Raw genomic sequence first — 25,259 nt, 5'->3', positions numbered from 1 at the left:
ACTCTTCCCGCCACTAGTCTCCTAACAGTTATTGACGCTATTTGGAAAGCCATGCTTCCATGCCTATTAATAACCTTCAGAAAACCCTGAGGAAGTGTCAAGAGAAAAATAGATCTGGCTGATGGAAGCCAAAGACTCAATCAGAGGTTATAATTAGCAATTAATAGATTTGAAGAAAAAGAAGTAACATTTTCTGTATCATATGTTATCTGTTCAGGAAGCTTAAAACAAAATATTTAGCCAATGAATTCAAGGAATGCTGAGTCAAGAACACCAGTCTTTACAGAAAGAAACTCTTTTAAAGACCGCTTATCTATTTAAATAAACCAGCTACTAAGTTTATCCCCACATCAACAATTCCAGAGAATTTAGCCTGGCTGATATCATTAAACCTTTATAGTTATTTACATCGTTATAAAGTTTCTTCAGGTGACACCTTAAATAGCAACCAAATCAATCTATTCTAAAATAACTGAACAACTAATTAACATTCATCTTTAAAAAGACTTTTCGTAGTGGTCTTTCTCCTCTCCCGTCCCCCAGTTAGAATGTGATTAACGGAATTCTCTCACAACTTAGCTTGAAATATGCTTTTGCCCCTGGAGCAGCTAAAGCAGAATCAGATAATTGTGGTATGACTCAACAAATGCACAGCTGTTCATTTAAATATATCCATCAAAAGTATAAATATGATCATGAGAAAGAAAATGAGCCGTGTACACAGGGTCAGTGTACAAGTGGAACAAGTTAGCATCGAAGTAACCACAACAGAAAACAAGGAGGAGGGGAAATAAGACAGGGAGAGGCTCTGATACCACACAGAAAGAGACCAGAAAACTTTCATAACCAAAAAACCACCCACCCAAACCAAAACGCTCGGACTTCCCTGGTGGCGCGGTTGTTAAGAATCCGCCTGCCAATGCAGGGGACGGGTTCAAGTCCTGGTCCGGGAAGATCCCACATGCCGCGGAGCAGCTAAGCCCGTGCGCCACAACTACTGAGCCCACGTGCCACAACTACTGAAGCCTGCGTGCCTAGAGCCCATGCTCCGCAACAAGAGAAGCCACCGCAGTGAGAAGCCCGCGGAAGCCCGCGCACTGCAACGAAGAGTAGTCCCCGCTCGCCACAACTAGAGAAAGCCCGCACGCAGCAACGAAGACCCAACACAGCCAAAAAAATAAATAAGATCAATAAATTTATTTTTTAAAAAAATCAAAATGCTCAATTGACCTAAATTAGAAATTAATGGCATGTTAAAAGTAAAAATAAATGCACTCTACTAAGTGGGGAGAAAGAAACGAAATCTAGGAGACAGAAGATGCTCCCAAGTACACAGAGGTAGAAAGCCTACGGGGCAGAAATGATGAATCCAACCTATTATGAAGAACAAAGACATGGAGGCAGAGAAAAACAGGAGGAACAGGGTACTCACCTCAGTCCTCTCCCCACAACCTTCGAAGTCAGACATTAGGAAATCCAGAAAATGTAGGGATCCCTCCAACAGTCAGTCCCAAAGCAAATAACTGGAAAGCACCACCCTGTACCAGGCAACCCCTCTTGGAGGTTCTACGCGTATAAGAGTGTCACCTGAACACGAAGAAAAGGAAACCAAAAAAGAGAAAACAGAATGTGAAGAAGAGCAGGAGTGCTGAATAAGAAAACAGGGCCAACGTCAGCCGTAAAAACCCCACTCTTTCCTTCTTCCTCGGGGAGGGGCCCAAAGGCCCAGTCAGAACTTGAGAAGCAGAGGTCCCTATGCAAAGTCTTGAGTACCTCTCCTCCTTTAATGTGTAATTCAAAATATTAACAAATAGAAAGAACATCTAATTCATGATGACCATTTTCAAGCTTTCCCCAAACCGTCAAAACTCACGTGCTTGGCAAAAAAATAACCTACCGGGCTTCCCTGGTGGCGCAGTGGTTGAGAGTCTGCCTGCCGATGCAGGGGACACGGGTTCGTGCCCCGGTCCGGGAAGATCCCACATGCCACGGAGGGGCTGGGCCCGTGAGCCGTGGCCGCTGAGCCTGCGCGTCCGGAGCCTGTGCTCCGCAGCGGGAGAGGCCACAACAGTGAGAGGCCCGCGTACCGCAAAAAAATAAAAATAAAAATAACCTATCTGGTACTGGGGTGGGGGGTGGGGGGGGCGCCTAACCTCATGCTTGGCCTGACCACTCAGTCATCATCCTGCATAAGGAACCATTCACATCCTCCACATTTACAGGCAAACCTCTCTTACATTATTATAAGCAACAACTATTTCAGCAACCACCACCTCCCTCGGCCCCAAGTCCTCCCATATCTACCCTCTTCATACCCTCGCAGAAAACTTTCTAGAAAGAGCACTACACAAAGCTCCTTCCACATCTCCCCTCTCCATCCGGTCCATCACCAAAATGCCTCTGGCTAAGGTTCTAACTCTTTGTAACCTTACCTTATCCTTCAGATTCACAGGGGAGCTTCCTCAGAAGTCAGACTCTAAAGCCTCACCCACCAAGATTTGTATTTGATTGACCTGAGGCCTAGGAATCCCCCAGTCCCCCAGCAATTTGGGTGATGCTGAGAACGCTGAGGGTGGCATCAACTGGTCCATTCCCTAGGTTCTTCCCTAGCTGGGATTCAGAGGCTCCATCTCTCTGCTATCTTTACTTTTATGGGTTGGATCTGCTCAGTTTCCTTGGATGGGAGTTTCCTCTTCTGCCACTCGTATCTTAAACGCTGGTTTCCCTTGAGGCCTCACATCTCAGCCCTCCCTTCTTCTCATTCAAGATGTTAGCCAGCTTCAAGGCCACTGAGCCAAACGGAACCACCAGGTTAGGATTCTTTACTCATTTTTCCACTTCCCTGAATATTCCTTCCTTATCACCTTCTTTCCCTATCGTAGGTCCTTGTCTTTTCACTGTTTATAAAATTAATTTTAAAAAATTTTGCATAACAGGCATTTCAAGTTACATTGAGAAAAAGGATAATAAACCCTATTTTTGACCTCCCAGTTTCAAAAATAAGCCACATCCTACCACTCAGTTCCAAAAATAAGAAATCTTATTTCCTCTATTCCGCCCATTTTCTTTCTGATGTATTTTAATGAGAATCCCAGAACTCACATCATTTCACCCACAAATTCTTTAACAGATAAGGACTTATTCTAAACATAACTATAAAACCAACATCTCATGTAACAAAATTAAAAGTATTCCTCCTCCAAATATCATCTAAAAGCTGATCAGTGTTTAAATTTGCCCCGTTTTCAACAACTATAAACATCCCCCACTCCTCCCCCTGAAAATTGCGAGGAGAATGGGGATAAGCACACAAAAAGAGAATTGTTTTTCTCGCCTTTCAGTTATCATCACTAGTGGTGCGGTGTTGGGATTGTGGTGGTGTGGAGAATACTGTGTGTAATGTGTGGAAGACAGCAGATGCCTAACTATGGCCTATTCAAATACTATTGTTCCCTGCTGTTCTGGAGAACCTAAATTTTCTGCGTGGAATAAGGGAGTTAGAGATGTAATTCAGATAAGGTTAAGTAAGAACCATATAAACTGAATTTGAATTGGAAGCAACAGTATGAACTCACTGAGTATTTTATACATACGTATTTCCTCTGTCCACTAAAAAGGCCTAGAAACGATGACCTACCCAGTAGCATTGAGCATTCCGGATACCCAGACTGTGGGGTTAAACTACCATTTCCCACTAAAAGAAAGAGAACAAGTTGAACTGAACCATGAGGATGCAATCACCAAATCCAGCCAGTTGGAAATTAGAGGTCAAATGGCTGAGTTCTTCACCAGATAAACTGTAAGAAAAGGAAAGGGCTGGAGGGGGAACCTGAGGTTTAGGAGACTTCAAAGACGTAAAAAGGTGTGCAAGACTAAACTACAGTGGCTAGATATGCACAGGCAGGTGATAAGACCATACAGAAAGGCAACGAAGCAATTACTATAGAAGTCAGGAAAGTGGTTACCTCTGGAGAGAGAGAGGGACCATGACAGTCATGGGACATGCCAAGGGGCTCTAGGGAGGCCGCTAATACTCTCTTGACCTGTGTGGTGGTCACAAAAAACATTTACCTTATAAAATTAACTAAGCTATGTATACTTTGTGTGATATCTGTATCTGTGTTTTACTTTATAATAAAAAGGTAAAAAGGAGAAGACTAAAGAGGAATGTGTGTTGTTCAAAAACAGATGCAGACTAACACACACACACACACTCGGAGGAAGTAACAGCATTGCATATCATACATATATGCAAAAAACCAGGTTTGTGTTACAAATAAGTTTATATAATAACCTTCTGAAATGTCAACTGTTTTTCACCTTCAGACAGGAAAATTGTTTTTTCAAGTTACAAGTTTATTAATTTTTAATAGAGAAACAGGCTTCACTTACCTAGTCATTATCAGAAATCAAGTATTAAACTAAAAAAGTAACACAGCATCTTATTTATTAAGTTGGTCCTTCCTCTCTCCCACTTCAATTACATAAATTTCATGGGTCAAGGATATCAAAAGACTGAAGAGTCCAGATCAATGTTTCCCAAACACTGCACAACATTATCACCAAATAAGAAAAATTAACACCATAAAATTGTGACACCTCCCTCACAAAACTTATCTAGACATTTAACACAATCCCAATAATCATACTAACAGGTTTGCTTCTTAGCAGGGAGGGAGTGGTGACTACATATGATAATTTTAAAGTTCATATATTTTTTTACAAACCACACACACACAAATAAATATGAAAATTCTGTAAAATGAAACTTTAAAGTTCTGTAAAAGGGAACTTAAAATAAATATGAAAATTCAGTAAAATGGAATTACCCCTACAAAAGAAAAAAAAAAGTATTAAGCTCCAAGAGTTTAAGAAAAACAGTGTGATCCTACTACACACACAGGCAAAGAGATCAATTAAACTAAATGGATATCCCAGAAATAGACCACAATGTACATAGGAATTTATAATACAAAAGAAATCAAAAGGGAAAATTTGGGACTATTCAGTAAAATTGGAATGACTAGCCAATGGGACAGAGACTGCTTACTTTCCACTAAAATGCCTTCTTCACTTCTTCTTGGCCACATGCTGACCAGCACGGACTGCATTCTCCACACTCCCTCACAGCCAGATGTGCCCACAAGACTATGTTCTCACCAATGGAAGCAGGAAGTGACATGTGATCACTTGCCCTGAACCTTCTCCTTCGTCCTTCACATGGAGGGAACCCAGCTATGGTAGCAACCCAGCTATGACCATGCAGATAACTACAGTGACAATTCCTAGAGCCACAGGACAGAAGGAACCTGACCCTCAACGACCAGTGGATACGGGCAGTTCTGCTGACTTGCTTTGCTCACACTGGAACTGTTAAGTGAAGAAAAAAGTCAACTCCTCTGTTCTTTGAACCGTAGCATATTTCAGTCCCTTGGTTACAGCAACTCAGCCTTACCCTAATTAATAGAGCACCCAGAGAAAAATTAAGTTGGATTCATACCTAACATACCAGATGGATCAAAGATTTACGCCTAAAAAAAGAACCACAAGACACAAGGAAAGATAAGCTTTTAACTCTAAGAATGGAAAAGGTCTTTTAACTGTATTACAAAGTCCTGAAGCCACAAAAAGGCTAAATATATATTTATCTCTATAAATATTATGGGGAGGCGGTGGGAGCCGGTGGGGGCGGGGGCGGGGGTTGCCGCATGGCTTGTGGGATCTCAGTTCCCCGACCAGGGATCGAACCCGGGCCCCGGCAGTAACAGCGCCAAATCCTAACCACTGGACCATCAGGGAATTCCCTCTATAACTAATATTTTTAAATGTCTTTTATCTGCTGTCTCTTCCACTAGGATGTAAGCTCCATGGAGCAAGAACTGGGATCTATTTTCTTCACTATTGTATAACCTACTGCCTAGAATAAGTGCTTAATGCATAAGAGGCATTCAATAAATATCTGTTGAATGAATTGGTAAATCTAAGTATACAAAATTTTAAATAATCCACACTGCAAAATAATTATTTTTACACAAATGACCAAGTAAAAGATCACATATCACAAGGAGAGAAAGGGGGGGGGTGCTATTCTGTTAATGCATAGGAGCTCCTGTGAACTGATAATAAAAAGATCAATAACCCAACAGGAAAATAGACAAAGGACACTAACATAGAGGGAACAGAACAGGAAATACAAAGGGCCTTTAAACTTATGAAAAGATGCTCAATGTCAATCAAAATAAGAAAAAATGCAAATTAAAGCTCCATTAAACTGTCATTTTTCACCTATAGATTTGGCAGAGAAGAAATTATCAGTTTGACAATTATACTGTGATTGGCAAGGGTATGAGGAAGCAGAGTTTTCATCCATTGCTGGTGGAATCTAAAACTTTGCAAGCTCTATGAACAGAGCAATTTGGCAATATTTCTACCAAAATTAAAATGTGCATATCCTTTGACCCAGCAATTCCACTATTAGAAATGGATCCTATAGATACGTTCACAAACATGTTTAAAATGATATATGTACAAGGTTATTCCCTACAGCCTTGTTCATGATAATAAAACTGGAAATGATCTATATGGTCATCAATATAGTACTGGTTAAATAAATTCCAGCCCATCTCTAAGTGGAATGCTTTTTCACTTGGGTTAAAAAAAAAAAAAAAGAAAGAAATTGCAATAATCTTTAGATTATTGCTGGTATATGCCTGAAATCTCTGAAAGAATATATAAGAAATTGGTAACAATGGTTGTCTCCAGGAAGGGTAACTGGGAGACAGAGGGAGGAGGGAGACTTACTTCTCACTCTTTTTGTACCTTTTAAACCTTCTAAACATTGATTATATTATTACCTTCTTAGAAATAAATATTTTATAAAATAATAACTACAAATATTCATATCGGCCCCAGATATCTAAAAACTTGTCTGGCGATTCTCACTGTCAACCACACTAGGAAGCTATTGAGCTGAACAATTTTAACCCTGTTTTCATAATTAAGAATCACAGGGTTAGCAATTAACTAACACCATCATCTCCTCCTCCTCCCTCAAATAAATATATGTGCAAAATAAAGTCAGTCTCTTAATTCCACCCCTGTTATTCATTACTTTCTCTTAGAACTCATTCAACCTCATGCCACCTTAAATGGGCATGAAAATATCTCATAGTGCTCCAAGGATGGTAGCCAGAACTAACAACTATGCTAATACATTAACACAGCCCTAGTGCCAAGGATGTTCCTTCCAGGCATCCAGAAGATAAAAACCTGACGTAACTGACACCTCGGCAACAGCCCAAAGCTGTGCATCATCTGCCTTGGAAAGTAAAAACTCACATCCTCAGTGACTAAGAGTTCAAAGTCAACAGTCACGGCTTTTGTCTTTTCCCTCATGTGAAAGGTCTCCACCCCCGCCATATCCCCCTTTAAAGTGTAGGCTAACCCCATCACTTGAGGACTGATTGTTATTATGTTACAGCCATATAAGGAACACGAAGAAGTCACTACTTATATTGAGATTCTGCTTAAAAGGGAAAATATCCAAAGCATATCAAGTGAAAGGAAAAAGCAAGTTGTAAAACCAAATGTGTAGCCACGTTCCATCAATTTTTAAACATAATTAATACACATAATTTGTGTGTCTATGAAAAGTTTGTATGTGAAAAATTGTGTGTTCCAAATTATTAGCTGTGGGTAAAAGAGAAAAGGAAGGGAGAAAATTTTATCTTTAGACTGTTTTGTACTACTTGAAATTAAATAATCAAAAATAAACTTTTACATAAAAGAATAAAATTTTTGAAAATAATAAATTAGACTTTCCTTAAAAAAGAGAGCACTTGGGCTTCCCTGGTGGCGCAGTGGATGAGAGTCCGCCTGCCGATGCAGGGGACCCGGGTTCGTGCCCCGGTCCGGGAGGATCCCACATGCCGCGGACCGGCTGGGCCCATGAGCCATGGCCACTGAGCCTGCGCGTCCGGAGCCTGTGCTCCGCAACGGGAGAGGCCACAACAGTGAGAGGCCCACGTATCGCAAAAAAAAGAGCACTTGACAGCTACTAGAGACCTTCCCCCAAAGTTCTGAACCTAAAGAGGCTACAGAGACCTCATGCTTCTGTCTCTATGTACAAGTTTCAAACCATATCCAGGCAATCCCGACTTTTAACTCAGAGACACTCCCACATACATTTAGCACTTCAGGCCTCCCCTCATAGAAACATCTTACAGACTATTCTAAAGTTGGTATTTGTGTTACCCCCGTAGCTTAACACAACCTTAATAGCATTTCATCCTGAGAGCGAGACTTCTTTACAGAGATTTCAAAGTACTCCAAGGAAGCATATTATGAAAATGTAGTTCTGGGAAAGGTAAAAGTATGGAGGCAATAAAAAGATCAGTGGTTGCCAAGGAGTGGGTAGGGGGCAGGGATTAATAGAGCACAGGATTTTTAGGGCGGTAAAGCTTTTCTGTAGGGTACTATAATGGGGGATCCATATTACTATACATTTGTCCAAACCCACAGAATGCACAAGAGCAGATCCTAATGTAAATCATGGGCTCTGGGTGATAATGATGTGTTAGTGCGGATCAACTACTACAATAAATGGACCACTCTGCTGGGGAGACAGAGTCTGGGGGAGGCCGGGTGTGTGGGGAACAGGGGCGCCTATGAGAACTCTCTGTATTTTCTGCTCAGGTTTGCTATGAACCTAAAAGTGCTCTAAAACGTAGCCTATTTAGAAGGAAAAAAAAATTTTTAAAGTGGTCCTATAAGGTGAAAAGAATGGCAGAAGCATTTTATACGTAGGGAAATGTTGGTGGTATTTGAACAACTTGGCCAGAGTTCAAAGATAACTGAGCAACTCCACCAAAAAAAGCCTACATTCAAGGTAATGCAAAAATAAAGAACCATTGGGTTTGGTCCTATCTCTCTTATGTTGGATTCATACAAAACAACGAAATGATCATCGTGGCTAAGAACTGACCGTGTCAATTTGATCTCTGCCAAGGAACATTAAAAGAGGTGATTTGTTGACATGTCTCTGCTGCTGGCCCCGGCAAGGCCACTGAGAGCTCCTAGGTAAAAAGCTGGCTTGGCTACCTTAGAGCCGGCTCCGGGGCATCTCCTCCCGCAGTCCTTCCAGCAGTGGCTCTTCCCCAGAGCTCCGCTCACTTGCTCCTGGAGCCTTGGAGGTGGGAGAGGCGCTCCCAGAGTCTCCTGGAATAATGAGAATTCTCCAGTAGCTCTCGCGCTGGCAATGTGACGCTCACAAGCGGCTCGGGGCTGCAGAGGGGAAGAAGAAAGAAAACCAGCTAAGCAGAAGAAAAGTCTGTAGTTGTGAATGTGCAGGCTAAAGGAAGTGCACACTTGACAAGCCTTTCAATTGAGACCACAAAACCAAGGCCGATTTACAATTGCAGCAAGGATGGAAAGGGTTGGAAAACAGACACGCGCGGTAAGTTGAGGTCATAGGTCCGTACCGATCTTAAATATTTTTCTAAATGACACAAAACCCAGTGGAATCTGCAGTTGGTAAACTTCAAAATCAAGCTCCTTTAAAGTCCATATACCATGTACTCTAGCCATTACAAAAACAAACAAAAAAACAAAGGCTTTGCATATATCAACTATGATATGTACCTGGGAAAAACAAAGTTCAAACCATCCACAAGTATAGAATGAAAGTCTCTCTCCAGACCCCTGGCTGCTCCTAGAGACACCCCATGTACCGCCGTAACCAGTTTCTCGTGTATCCACCCAAAAATAACCTGGTTTGGGTCCATTTTCAACCACCACTCTCAGCTGTAGACAGATCTAGTTCAAAGACTCATAAAACAATGGTGGGGTTAGGATCACACAGCGGAAAGGAAGGGGGCTCTAGATAACTATCAAAAAAAACAAAAAGCCACCCAAGCTCCTTTTTCCTTTAGGAAGACTTTAAAAACATCAACATTTGTCAAAGGAAGAGGAAATTTTTATTAGAACCAAACTTTCCCAAATAGCTGAGCAACACAAAACACTGAAAAACGTACTCCTTTTGGAAAATAGCACCTTTTTATTTTTTAACCTCAAGGGACACTCTGCCAAGAAAACTTTCATGTAAATAAATCAAAGCAGAAAAGAAATCCAAAATACAGCATTCCTCAATAATTATTTGGAAGTAAAATCACACAACTAAAAAAAAATTCACATCAACCTTGAAATTCAAGGGAAATGCTTTACAAATAATATCAAAACTTGCCTCGCTTCAGTTTAAATTGAGCCTCAGAATCAATTTGAAAAGAGAATCGCGAATGTAAAAATAAGACACACAAAAAATAAGACACTAAAATTAGACAGATAAAAATATCCCCCCGTAGAAAGGTCAACCAGAAGCTTGACATTTTCAGCAATCATTTAGTGAAGTTAAAGAGTAAAAAGCCATTTCTAGAGTGGACATCCTTAAAAACAAACTCTTCAGCTAAGCAGCATCCACAACCCTTGAGTTTCAGAGCAAACTGTGGAAATCCTGGTGTTTTCCTAGATGCCGGGACAGGGGAATTTGGCAGATTCACCCGGAAGGTGCCTCCCCATCTGCCGAAGACTAACTGCAATTTAGAAGGGGCGAGTGCAAAGGGGCCTTGGCGGCCGCTCTGCCTACGGCCAGCCATGTCTTCAAGTTACAGGTACTATTTGGAGAGGAGCTTTAGATAAGCAAGAAAAGAAGGAAATACTGGTGCGTATTTTTCTGATTCTTTTTAAAAATCAGAGATTTTTTTTTTTTTTTAATTACAGAAGTACTTCTAATTTCCCTTCCAACTTCCCAGCTCTATCACCTTCCTGCAGAGAATTCCTTCAAGAATGTGCTCAGGTTCTCCTGCCTCGCTCAGCCTTCCCTAATGATTCTCACATTTTCTGGATCTTTCCATGCTAATTCCTCTTGTATTAATATTCTATAGGACTCAATTCTATATGACCTGGTACTTAATCCTCTTCCTTGAACTGGGTTTGTCTCAAAAAAAAAAAAAAATAGGCGAGGATCACATTTTCTTCTTCTTCGACTCGCATACAGTTGGTGCTCAAGAGTTATTGGATAAAAATCAAGCCTTCAAATTAAGCATAGTTTAATATTTGTCTTAAAATTATCAGCCTGTCAAATAACCCATGGATTGAAGTCAAAGCTGTGGTGTAGGGCTTCCCTGGTGGCGCAGTGGTTGAGAGTCCGCCTGCCGATGCAGGGGACATGGGTTCGTGCCCCAGTCCGGGAAGATCCCACATGCCGCGGAGCGGCTAGGCCCGTGAGCCATGGCCGCTGAGCCTGCGCGTCCGGAGCCTGTGCTCCGCAACAGGAGGGGCCACAACAGTGAGAGGCCCACGTACAGCGAAGAAAAAAAAAAAAAAAATCAGTAAGATAAAATAAATATCTATACAGATATCCTTCGACTTACGATGTGGTTACATTCCAATAAACCCATTGTAAGTTGAAAATGCATTCACTATTTCTTACCTACCAATCCTCATAGTTGAGCCCAGCCTAATTTAAACTTGCTCAACACTTACATCAGCCTACCGTTGGGCAAATTCACCTAACACAAAGCCTATTTTATAATAAAGTGTTGAATACCTCATGTACTTTACTGAATACCGTACAGAAAGTGAAGAACAGAATGCCTCTAAGTGTATCAGTTGTTTACCCTCGTGCTCACGTGACTGAGTAGGAGCTGCCACTGCCCTGCCTCATAAGAGAGGGTCGTACTGCATGTCTCATGTCGTTGGCCCGGGGAAAAGATCAAAATTCACAATTCAAAGTACACTTTCTACTGAATGCGTTATCACTTTCGCACCATCTTAACACTGAAAAATTGTTAAGTCAAACCATCGTAAGTCAGAGACCATGTGCATACAGCAAACTGCAGCAACTTGTCACAAAACTTTCATTGAGCTGAGTTTTTCCAAAACCTTGGCCAATTTATTTGTTTAGCTATGGAGGTTTAATTATTGGCAACTAACCATGCCATGTGAAAATCTGACCCATAAAGGTTAGAGGCACATTCCTGTGAAGTGGTGGAGGGTGGGAGTGAGGAAGGGGGAAAGGAGAAATACAAAAAAACATTCTAACTCCAGTTGCAGGCTTAACATAGTAGTACATTTTTCTTTCATCCAATTTAAGATAACATGCATAGTTTCTTAAAAGTCATGGTGATATGATGGGACTGATAACAGGCAAGCATAAAAGGTACTTAAAATCTAACATGTTCTTGGCAGTCAATACAGCAGCTAAGCGACAGGGAAATCGGGGCAAGTTTTCTCAACTTTTTAATTATAACTATATCCTTGGCTTCTAGAAACTGTGGCTTTCAAATACTACAAATCCTTGCTCTTTCAAGACATCATCCCTTGTATGGTGATTAATGAGACTTAATGTGGTGATCATTTTGCAATATACACAAGTATCGAATCACTGCAATGTATACCTGAAACTAACATAATGTTATATGTCAATTATGCCTCAATTAAAAAAAAAAAAAAGACAAAAGACATCATCTCATACCTTCCCCGTCTATCCACCCAGCCTCATAACCCAAATAAACCATGGTGTGTGTATCTTTGATACAGAATTAGTGTTAACTGAAATTACTTTAAGCAGCGTATGGTAGCAAGAACATGGACTTAGGGAAGAGCCAAACCCAGTTTTCTAACCTAATAAATGTGATCTTATACAAATCATTTAACCCGTCTGTTTCAGTTTCCTCTGCCACAAAACAAGGTTAATATCTCCCATCTTTAAGAGTCAGTAATAATGCCAATTATCATTTAGTTCTAGAACTGTGCTAACCACACAATTGCATTATCTGATTTAATCCTAACACCACAAAAATGGAGAGGAAGGTATTAGTATTCCTACTTGAAAGATAAGAAACCAGTGATAGAGAGGTTAAGCAAAACTGTCCCAAGATGACGCTTTTGAAATATGTGGTAAAACAAATCAACTCAAGTTATGGTGAGTCCAAAATCTGTGTTATTAATTGCCTGTAAGTTAAACTGTATCTTGACTATTTGTAAGAACTGAAGTGAATTCTTGTAGTAAATATTCTTAGGTCCCTTTACTGTTTTCTACCTCTTAAAATAATAGAAGTGCTAAAGCAGCATGGTAGAAAAGCATAAAGTATACCAATCCCAAACAATAACACAAATCATCCACATGATACTACAAATGTCCTCTTGTTCTGGCTCTAAAATAACGCTACAACCAAGCATATAAACGTCAAGGACCCTTGAAGAATAATCTACTCCAGATACCTGAATACGTGGGCAAGACAATACTGGGTATTATCTATCAGTAATTCTGAAGAAAGGCAACAGAGATATCAACCAGTTCCCAAGATTCCCAATCTCCCAGTGGGGAAAAAAATAGGTCACACACCCTAGACAAGCTTGGGGGACACCACAGAGCTCAAAGAACAAGGAGAGCCACATACGTTGAGGAAAGATAAATGCTGATTGAATCAGGAAGCAGAGAGGAGCACAAGGATACAGCAAATCTCCTTCTCCAGAAATTTTCAAATTCCCTGTAGACATTACGCTTTGGGATTTGGGAATGAGAAATGGGAATGTCCAGGAAGTTCCCCAGAATTCCCCAAGTTATAAGTTATTCAACAAACACTTCCAAACACCCTTTACTCATTATTATGGATATCTAAAAGAAAGGTTAAATAAATAAGAAATAAACTTAATAGTATTTCCAAAGAACTGTAGTCTATAACAAATGTTCAAATGCTAGAGAATGTCAGTGAGCATTATTGGAGCATTAATAGCATTCCAATAGCAAGCCAAATCCAGCCCTCAGTTTGTTTTGGTAAATAAAAGTTTTACTGGAACACAGCCCCACTTGTTCATTTCACGTATAGTCTGTGGCTGCTTTCACACGAAACAGCAGAGTTGATAGTTGTGACAGAGTCCATACGGCTTGCAAAGCCTAAAATATTTATGATCTGGCCCTTTAGAGAAAAGGTTTGTTGATCCCTGAAATAACCTTCCTCGTAGATCCAAATGCAGGTTAACAGCACTACACAGAATCGCATGTTGAAACTGCCATCTTAAAGGCTTATTTTGCTTTGGAAACGTATTTCTTGGAATACCACTCACAGGATTTGTAAACAACACGCTATGCATATAAATTTATATTTATTTTATTTGCAAGGATGACTCACCAGTAGCAGCAGACAGGGCCATGAATACCATTTATAACATAGCAACAGCTACAAGCAATCATGACCAATTCTCTCCTCTGCGCTCCTATCCTGACCTGGCTCTGGGAAATGTCAATCTTATCCTTCAGTTCCGTAGGCTAGCTTTCAACTTGACATCAGTGGATTCCTTTCATGTACTTATGTCTCTATGTTGATGGTTTTCATTCTCACAGGAGAATTTCAACACTTTTTCCCATTTACCTTTTTTCTTAACTGATTTATCTGGGGATTTGGAAAAATATAAATGTCCCAAGAAATCCTGGGAAGGAATTCTACCATGAAAGCACTATTCTCTTCAGGTGTATATTTAGATGCTGAGTAGGAATCCAACTCACCAGAAAAAGAGTTGGGGAGAGGAGGCAAGCATGAGGATGAACCAAGTCTCCAGGATGTTTCAAGGAAAAGATTAAGGTCTGTCTCAAAGCCTAGGAAGAAGACCAACCAAAGTGGAGACAGGAAGAAAGCAAGATTTCCTAATGCTTTGGCCCCTGGGATGGATTTAAGGTCCGAATTTCAGAGCACCTTTCTCCTCCAGAATTTAAATTATAATTTGGCTAAGATGAGAGGCATCTACTGTGGACCATGACAGGAGTGAGTGCAATTAAGTACCAGACTATATTTCTGAAGATAACATGCTTATAAATTATAACTTCAAACATCCTCATCCAAAGTGGTTTGGAACCCTATCAAAATCCCATTTCTCTGTCCAGCCTTTTAAAGGCTCATTTATTTGTGCCAGAAATATAAAGCATGAGGATCATAATAAAACTCAAGGAAACAAAGGCAGTGGGATAGAGTAGCAGCAAGAGGGTTCCAGACTTGAACCACAGAGTCCTGGGCTGAATCCCAGCCCTGTCAGTCACTACACAGGTAGTCTTGGGCCAACTGAGCTGCCGTCTCTCCCAGGCAAAATGGGCATCAGGACGCCCCTGCAGAGTGGCCATATGTGAAGTACGCGGCATGTGGTGGGTGGTAATAGATGATAGCTATTAATAAAAATTTAATATTTAAGGAGCAGGTGTAAAGAAGAGGAAACAGTGAGGAAGAATGAGAATCACAAGGGTTGAATTAATAGGTTGAATCGTATGAAATTGCCAAAATTTGACCACTTTGACTCATAAAACTAGTAATTTAAAAATAAATATTATAAAAGAAGCCTGAAAGGAGAGAACATGGAAGACTAATACCCCATACTCATTCCTCCACTGGTGGCACCTTAGAAGAAATCCAGACACCAGATGGGAAGGCTACAGACTAAAATAGAAAACACCTTCGTCAACTCCTCGCCAGATAGGAGGTGTGACTTCAGGGAAGAGAAGATTCAACAGAGACAGACAGAAAGACAGAAACACACACACACCCTCGCTCACACGTAGCCCATGTAATTCACTTGTTCTCTCTCTTCCTTCTCCATTCCTGCTCTCTCCTTTTCTTTCCTTATTTCTTTCCCCACACAAGGCCCAAAGGTGAGTTTTGTTAACCATTTTGGGAAGGAAACACAGCATTTCTGGTCAGCTGATGTTACCAGCTGCATGGCAAGCCTTTGTGCAGGCCTTGTAGAGCAGCTGGTAGCTCGATAAAAGAAATCCAATGGGGCTTCCCTGGTGGCGCAGTGGTTGAGAGTCCGCCTGCCGATGCAGGGGACACGGGTTCGTGCCCCGGTCCGGGAAGATCCCACATGCCGCGGAGCGGCTGGGCCCGTGAGCCGTGGCCGCTGAGCCTGCGCGTCCGGAGCCTGTGCTCCGCAACGGGAGAGGCCACAATGGTGAGAGGCCCACTTAACACACACACACAAAAAAAAACATATAAAGAATTATAGAAGTTACTATTTCATAAAACCAGTCTTCATTTTAGAATGGCTGTAAGTTTTCCTAGTACATGTATTCACCAAACAGCTACTACACATTAAGGTTAAGTTTTTCAGAACCATATCTACAGAAATTTCCAGAAACATTGAAGGGGGTTATTACAAAAGAGGGGCACCAAAATAAAGAACAGAGAACTAATGCTTTTAAAAACCATTCTTCCAATGCCCTCTTGCAAATATTTATGTCAATTACCAACCTAAATAAAATTTTCACCAGATCATTCTCCCTAATTAAGATTCAATGAGAATTTTTTTTAAAAAGGCAATCAACATTCTTTTTCTAATTGTTTGGTTTAATTTTTATTTACCCATAGGCACTTCCAAGGCTAGGCAGGAAACCGCTTGCCCCCTGTTCTGTCTTGCGGACAGAACAAGGTAACAAACAGAAGAAGATCCAGTAAAGTTTAAAAAAATTAAGAGTGAACAATATCTTGTATGGCTGTGTTTTCTTGTTGTGTGCTACGTGTGCGTACTAATATCCATAATTATGTCAGACAAGCTATGCATTTTACAAGCAGTTACCAGACCTGCAGTGAGTTATCTGAAAAACTAACATGCAAGCTTCTTGAAGAGGAAAATAGCTTCTTATTTACTGTTTAGCTTTATAATAATTGGGTACCATCCCTTCAATACTAGACAATCAACAAATACTTGCTGACTGAAGAACAATGATGAGATTAATTTAAAATAAGATTAAAGTCAGGAATCCAGGGGACTCTGGGTCTATCACTCACCGAGCAGCCTTGAACATTAGGTTTCTTCAAAGCCTGCTCTATCATCTCGATAGGACTATTGCAGGGGGTCATCAGGCACAGTGGAGAAAACATTACATTAATGAGCTAGACACACCCCTGCACCATAGCTGTGTGACACTGGTAAGTCACCAGTGTCCTCCGGCATCCATTTTTCCTACCTAGAAATTGAGAGTGGTGGCCCAAGTTGCTAAGTTTCCTCCTACCTCAAAGATTCTCTGTTTAGATATTTCTTTTACAATTGCTAGCAGGATTCCGCAAGAATTATGCTAACAGGAAAGGCTACCTCTTTAATTAAAGATGGTTTTCCAATCTACTCCTGTATTGAAATGCGAACCAACCCGCTCATTAAAAAATAATAACATTTTTCATTTAATTTAGCAATTTAGTTCTTAACTCACCGAGGTTTGCTTTTAATTTAATTTGCCTACCAATAATTTGTTTGCCAACTGAAGAATAACTGAGTAAGAAAATGCACAAAAGGGTGCTGAATAACAGTGGCGGGGTGCGGGGAGGGAGGCGGTGTCTATCACGGCCAGTCTCTCAAGGGGTATGGGAATATGTCCAGTTCCCAAGACAAGGAATCTGGATTAACAAAACTCAAGTCAGCGTGTCTACATCACCCACCACCCAAGCTGCTAACCTTCGTTTATGTCCTATCTCATGCAATGGAACCACCCAGCCCTTCCTGTCTCACACCAGCAGCACTCCAACTCTTTCTCAGTGATTTCTTCTAAGAACCTGCCAACAGTGCCAACAATGGCTCTTCTGAGCATGTGCAAATTCCTGATTTCTAGGACCTGGCCTGAGACTTCTCCCACCTCATCCAGTTACCACTCCCCAGGCACTCTGACCCTAACTGCACCTTACAGCTCCCTGAGGACGCCTCCATCTTGTTCGCCTTCTGCCTTTGTACTTGTCCTCCTGAAATGTTTTTTCCATCTGTCAATTCGTATACTTCAGGATCAGCTCAAGAATCATCTCCCTATGGAAATCTTCCCTGAAGCCCCCATGACCAACCACACCCTGTCTAAGATACATGCACCCCCATCTGTTGTTACCACGGCACCTAAAAAGTGCACTTCAATTTTTTTTTTTTATTTCACTGCCTAATGAGGCTGTGAATTCCTCAAAGATAAGTAGTATTTTTTCATTTCTGAATCATCAGGGATAGTCTTATAAACAAAAGGTCCTTAATAAATGCTTATGAATGAATGGGTGAACCCCGATAATGGATTCAAAGCAGAAGAGGAACACTCTAAGGGAAATATGAACAGTAAAAATTGAGAAATAATTATGCTAATGGAAAAAAGGAGGTAGGCCTACCAGAATACACGTTTAGAGTTGTCATGGCTTTTCATTCAAAGCAAAAAAACTCCCCCAGATCCTAGGTTAAAGAGACTAAGAGAGAACTAAAGTGTTTATTTCATACAAAAAGACAGCACGTAAACTAAACGTATACACTAAACCATAGCTTCCTACTGACTTACATATGAAAACAAGGAAGTATTCCCTACTCCAACAGTTTAGACCATAATCTTTTTCTAAGTTACATATATACAGAAAAATAGCTTGAGAGCTACACTCAAATACCATGCTAACCCTGTAACATTACTGGAAATTAAGATGTCAATAAAATGTAAGAAGGGAAATGATTCATCTTATAAGAATAATGTTAATTTTTTTTCTGAGAAAATTATTCCCAAGGTGGTCATGTGGAGCCAGGCCTCCACACAATTCCCAAAGCTAGGCTCTCACTCACTGGCCTCCCTCCAGATGTCTTCAGTCAAGGTGCTGGGGGCCAGAGTGGGAAAAAGATGAGTCCTTCTTACCATGACAATGCTACCTTCTTAATGGTTCTCCCCAGCCAACCCATTTCCCCAACCTCAACCTTTTTACACCGCACAGTGGGAAGAAAAGAATAAATACATAAATTGCTATATAATGCAACTGAACTTAGTAAGCATAAAGAAGGTAAGAGAAAGGAGCCCATGGCCAAAGTTGAACGCTAAGGAAAAGAGAAGGAAGATGCCGAGAACAAGCCTGCCTGTTATTAGCACTGGCTGCCTGGGATCACTTGAAGTTTACACATAAAATTGCTTAAGGCATGAGTCATTTCAAATCATGATGCATTGATTCATTTAATGTGTTCAAGCAAACCTGCGATGAAGGTGACCTAGAAGTCCTGAGACGCAGATGGTTATCCAATCAAAATAAGGGGGGTGGCAGACATATTTTGAAAATCAAAACCATAAATAAATGTTCAGAAAATTTTTACATAAAAAAGAATGAAATAATGCCATTTGCAGCAACATGGATGCAACTAGAGATTATCATACTAAGTGAAGTCAGAAAGACAAATACCATATGATATGACTTACATGTGGAACCTAAAATACGGCACAAATGAACCTATCTACAAAACAGAAACAGACTCACAGACATAGAGAACAGACTTGTGGTTGCCAAGAGGGAAGGGGGAGGGGGAGGGATGGATTGGGAATTTGGGGTTGGTAGATGCAAACTATTACATTTAGAATGGATAAACAACAAGGTATACCACACGGGAACTATATTCAATATCCTGTGATAAACCATAATGGAAAAGAATATAAAAAAGAGTGTCTATATGTGTGTAACTGAGTCACTTTGCTATACAGCAGAGATTGGCACTACACTGTAAATCAACTATAGGTCAATTAAAAAATTTGAATTAAAAAAAAATTTTTTTTAATCTTGTTGCTTTCTCATTACAAACGGGCAGAAGAATTTGAGATTTCTTAGTTTATCAAAATTGAACATAGGTTTAAAAAACAAAAGATTGAGAGTTTACTGTTCTAGAGGATTCTGTCAACAAAAACTGGTGTCAACCAGGGGGTTGGTCCAGGAACTTGGCTTCCACTCTCACTTAGTTCACAGGATGATTGGGAGCCCAAACTTCAACTTCTACTTCAATGATCTTAGCTTCAAAATCAGTCTTACATGCTGATGGTTTCTTTGGGGAATGATGAATATGTTCTAATATTAGATAGTGTTGACAGTTGCACAACTCTGAATACTAAAAGCCACTGAATTGTACATCACAAAAGAGTGAATGTTTTCGTATATGAACTAAGTCAATAAAACTGTTATTTTAAAAAATCACTCTTAAAGCTCTTACGCCTTTTTCTATATAACTTAGACCTTGCGTGTATGCTGTGCAGTGCCTGCTAACTGCATGGGCATACGTTGTCTCCCGATTCATTTTGTGGAAAGAGCTGAAACATTGGAATCACACAGTTTGGGAACTGAACCTAGCTGTGTCACTTCCCAGGCTCTGGGATCTTGAGCACATTACTGTCTGAGCCCCAGTGCCCAGCTATAAAACAAGCAGACACTACCTACCTATCAGATGAGAGGACTGTGAATCTGCAAATCACCACCAAGCTCAGACTGATGGTAACTGGCAGAAAATAAAATGGGATGGGGCTCTAAGAAAAGATGTATGGCGGGGATGAGACAAAAGGGTAGATGCAAAAGCCGGAAGGATGTGGCAAATGCAGAGTCAGGACCAAAGCCAGCCTTGCCTAGAATTAGGGCAAACCCTTCTGGAATCTTCCTTTTGGTTCCAATGATGCTATGGGGTGGTGGTGATGTGAAGTGGGAGGGTGAGGATAGGGCTGTTTGCAGAGCAAGCGCTATTATCAAGACTACCTTATCTATGGATACTTAAATCTCAGGATTCTTACTCAAGTAATTTTATATGAGTAACCACAAAGCAGAGACATTTTCTATACTTTTCATCTCCTCACGTGTCATTAAGCATTCAGTCCACTAATGGAATTATAATCTCTTGATTTGGGTTGATATTAACTAGAACACATAGCTTTCCACCAGGATTCATTTTTTATAGATTAATTCTATACAATAAAACATGCCTGAAGTTGTGTGTATTAGCAGTCTTTTCATCGCAAGCCTCAAGATTCCACACCTGTGATTAACGTACATCAGCACAAGTTGAAACTTCAGCTTTTCCATCATTTGTGGTATTGCAACTCTTAAGAAGCAACTTACCTGACAATTAATACAAACAATCTATATTTACCATCAATAACACAAATTCCCAACTGGGCCAGAATTTCTAATGTGAAAGTCTTTAGAGTGGTTTTAATAACATCATTCTCATTTAAAATGTGCACTATTTACGAAGCAGCAATTAAAAGAAAAAATTATATGTATACATATATATATAGTGTGTATATATGTCCATGTGTATGTACACACATACACATATATATATTTTAAAAACATATAAACTTTATGCCACACGTTTCTACCATCGAAAAGCAATTCCAGAAGAGGTAAAAAGATGAGCAAGTTGTCCTGTCCTCCCCGCAAGTAAAGCCTACACCACAGCCAACTAAATTCTTTCACTCCAAGTTGCTCGAGAGACCAACAGGTTAACAAACTAGTCTTCCTCAGCAGCACTTTAAGGCGCCAGGAGATTAGTATGGAAAAAAAAAAAAAAAAAACCAAACATTAGTAATTGTCTCTGTTTACCATCCACACTGTCAACAATTCTGAGAAACATTCCACTGAGCTTTTTCAGGTTACTAAACCCTTGTCCATTTCATAAATATTTGTCTCCTGATTTTGCTTTTTTACTTTTTAAATCCCAGAGGGAAATGATAATGTTCTATAAGTGTTAGAATGGCTTCGTTTCTAAAATTGGAAGGAAGAAAAGGCTAGCTTCTGTTAGTTCTAATTTTGAAAGTGTTAAGTATTAGGGGAGGGACCTCTCAGATAATAACCTTTTTTTTTTTTTTTTTTTTTTTTACATTTCAGTTGTCTCAGGTGCATTTTTGTTGCTTCTACTAGCATTGCTGTGCAGTCAGGTTTATCTTAAGACAACACATTCTAGCATACATTCAACTGAGTCTCCTAGATTTATAGCCAAATTTAGACGGGCTTAACACAACCGGAAGGTGTCCTTCCACAGTTTTTCATTTTGGACATATGAAGAGTGGGTCAGATACATGTCTAGAAGCTATTTTATTTCAAACATAATTTTGTATGGTGAACTTTCCTACACACACACACACACACACACACACACACCATGCTTTAACTGCTACTTCAGAGTTGCAGTCAACTCCTCATGCCATTAGCAAAGACAAGATCCAATATGTAAGATAATTTAGGGGAAAAAAAGGCAAATAAATATAAATATTCCATAGAAATAGGGGCCTGTCAGGTTGGGAAAAGCTTCTATATGTGAATATATTCTCTCTCTAAAGGAGGTAAGTGGTTCCCAACTCTGAGGTTTATTGTACATCAAACATCAAGAATGTTAAGGAGGGCTTCCCTGGTGGCGCAGTGGTTGAGAGTCCACCTGCCAATGCAGGGGACACGGGTTCGTGCCCCGGTCTGGGAAGATCCCACATGCCACGGAGCGGCTGGGCCCGTGAGCCATGTCCGCTGAGCCTGCGCATCTGGAGCCTGTGCTCCGCAACGGGAGAGGCCACAACAGAGAGAGGCCCGCATACGGCGTAAAAATATAAAATAAAATAAAAATAAAAAAGACTGTTAAGGAAACTCAGTATCTCATACACATTTACTGTCATTTCTCAAATAACTATGAATTCATGGATATGTATATATATCCACATTTAATACATACTATATGAATATATAATCAATTCATATATAATAAAAATGCAACTACAACCTTTAGTGAAGGCTCTAATTTTTTTTTTTTTTTTAAGGAAATTACCAGCACTCCATGCCCTACCCCATTCTCAGGTATCCTCCATCATGATGTTTTTCTCTCTCTACACTGTGGGTAAAACCTGGAACGGAGGCCGCACTGCCTGAGCTAGATTTCAGGCCCTGCCATTTGCTACGTTTAGCACCTTAGGCACATAACTCATTTCCTTCATCTGTAAAATTAAGATAAAAAGAATTGGACCTGCTTCACAGAGTAATAATCGTAAGGGCTAAATGAATGAATATATGCAAAGCACTCAGGGCAGAACCTCAACCAGGAGCACCGTGAAAGGGTAAGCCATCACTATTATTGATGCTGTTCTTATTACTAGAACCAGAATCTTGACTTTTGTGATATTCACTTCCTTGTTTTTCTCAATAGTTCTTACCTTTTAAGGACTAAAAAACAGTGTTACTCTGACTTGGCTTGTAAAGACTTTGACTTGTCTTTGAATTCCCGTCTTCTCTCACTCTGCAAGACATTAATAGAATGCACAGGAGAGGGGCCGGTACTGAAATGGCTCTAGCGGACATCAGAACTTCTTGACCTCAAGAACAATCCTGCAATACTCACAATGAACTGCAGTGTAGCTCTGCTGCAAGGCAGGACTGAAAACGAATGGTTAAGTCCAAGGATCCCTCAAACTCTAAAAATAGCGTGTATTGGTAGACTAAAGGGAAACCTTCACACTGACAATGAGTATGCAGATTCCATCCCCCAAGGGTTATCTAGTGAGGAGATCACTAAAAGCAAGTCACCACCAACCAACCAGCCAACTGACATCTTTAATTTAGTACACGTACTACTCAATAGGGGTGCATAGGTGAACATCTATCAAGAACACTATGGAGCCATTTATACTATAAAATCTAAAAATGAAAACAAAAGTGTCACATCTGGAACTCACCCAAGTCCTTCAAACATATAAAATTAACACAGTGATGCCCCGACATTTAGAAAAAGACAAGCTGGCGCAGCAGTGCAAGCATGACATGTTAAATAAAGGCCGTTCAATATCTAGCATTAATCACTGAGGAATCGTATTTCCTCAAAATGGTCTCTCTAGTTTGCCGGCTATATAAAAACTATACTAGGAGAGACCACACACTTCTTTTTAAAAAAATGCCTAACATGAAGGCTTACCTAAAAGAATATGTTCTTTTAGGATCTTACTTTAGTCACAGGAGAAGAAACCATACTTGAGATACTATGGCCACCGCCACTTCGTGTGGCCTGGAAGTGGCCTGGAGGGAGAGGTCTACAGCCAGGAAACTTGAGACCACTCACAATCCACTGGAGTTTCCAAAAGGGGAACACAGGTGGCACCTGAAGCCATGACTTACTGCTCTTCCCTTTACATTTTACCCAACATCTTTACTCTGCGATCAAAGCCCTCCATTTCAGGAGGGTAACCTGGGCAAGCTTCACTCCCAGCCAAGCCACCACCAGGTATTTTTGTCAAGGCTCACTCCCCCCCACGTGCCCTGCCCTGGCTTTGCCCACCAGGAAGCGACAGCCACCCTCTGCCAGCAGGACTTTGCCTTCTTCAGCTCTGAGTCCCCAGGCCCTGGCATGGTGCCTGGCACAGGGCATACACTCAAGGAAGTGTGCTAAAAAATAACTGACTGTCTCTCCTCCTCCACGGAGCTTTCCTGGATTTAAAAGCACTGTATACCCCTACCCTCCCCCATTCTGACAGGTCTAGATAAAGAACACCGAAGGCTCCTCTTCTGGATGCCCACTGCAATACACAATAAATACCAAATCACTGGTTCTTTATAATTTGTTTCATTCCAGCTGCACCAAAGAACAGGAGCAGCCTTAAGGAAGTTAATTCCTCAAGCTTTATGTTTCTTTCACCTGTAAAATGAGGCTACAGATACCAACTTCCTAACGTATGTAAAGTCTGTGGCATAAGACTTGGCACAAAAGTAAACACCTCAATATCTGTCCCCTCACCATCATACACCGTACATTAAAGAGTCAGAGTAACTTAGATTTCAGACTCACAGGAAACAGAGACAGGACTAGGGCTTCGGAACTTTTCTTTCGAATTTTCAGAGCTGCTCTCTACACCACTCACATAGCACTTCTTTCCTTTGCTTCTCTGGAGACCCCAGGGCTTACGTGGCTGTGGGATAGTAAGTGCCCAAAGTCAGGTCTCCTGCTCGCAGCCTTGCCTGGCCCAGGGTCCAAGCAGAGGGCGTGACTCAGAGAATGGGCTCAGAAAGTACACAGAGAATGAATGTAAGTAAACCAAGCCTTTGCCACTCTCCAAAATGAGATTTTTTTTTTACTTTAATTTTTTGCTAAGTTTGAGCATGGAAATTCAAAGATACTTGTGGGGAAACTAGAGCATTACATCTGTGACCAAGGACTTCTCCTGGTTCTTAAGTAGAACTCTCAAACTTTAAGGATCATAACACTTAGATGCATTTTATATAAATTAACAAGTTTCTATTGTCACAAACCCAAACTAGCCCAGACAAACAGGCCTGGAAACTACCAGCCAACTTCATTCTGTGAGTAACCATTAAGTTTTAATCAGGTTGCGGTTCAATTTCTGCAACAGCGAGCATTAAGAAGGGCTCCTCAAAGAAAGCGGGCAAAAGTGGGAAGAAAAGGAGGAGGGGTGGGGGGATGGGGGAGGAGGGGAGAGGAGGGGG

At 40.7% G+C, this 25,259-nt stretch overlaps 1 protein-coding gene and 1 non-coding gene across 2 annotated transcripts in view; both read right to left on the bottom strand.

The window, feature by feature from the left end:
• ACVR1 (activin A receptor type 1) overlaps positions 1-25,259 on the bottom strand; it is a 126,714-nt gene that overhangs the window by 65,637 nt on the left and 35,818 nt on the right. Inside the window, exon 2 of the mRNA XM_029225033.1 lies at positions 9,100-9,282. The gene's annotated coding sequence lies outside the window, so the exon portion shown is untranslated. The remainder of the gene's footprint in view (positions 1-9,099; positions 9,283-25,259) is intronic.
• Positions 5,728-5,799, bottom strand: TRNAN-GUU. Its single transcript has one exon. It is a non-coding gene; the product is annotated as a tRNA-Asn (tRNA).

Source organism: Monodon monoceros, unplaced genomic scaffold (genome assembly GCF_005190385.1).
Source record: "Monodon monoceros isolate NGI ecotype Baffin Bay Population unplaced genomic scaffold, NGI_Narwhal_1 Super_Scaffold_16, whole genome shotgun sequence".
NCBI lineage: Eukaryota > Metazoa > Chordata > Mammalia > Artiodactyla > Monodontidae > Monodon > Monodon monoceros.
This window is presented reverse-complemented; position numbering and strand designations above follow the sequence as displayed.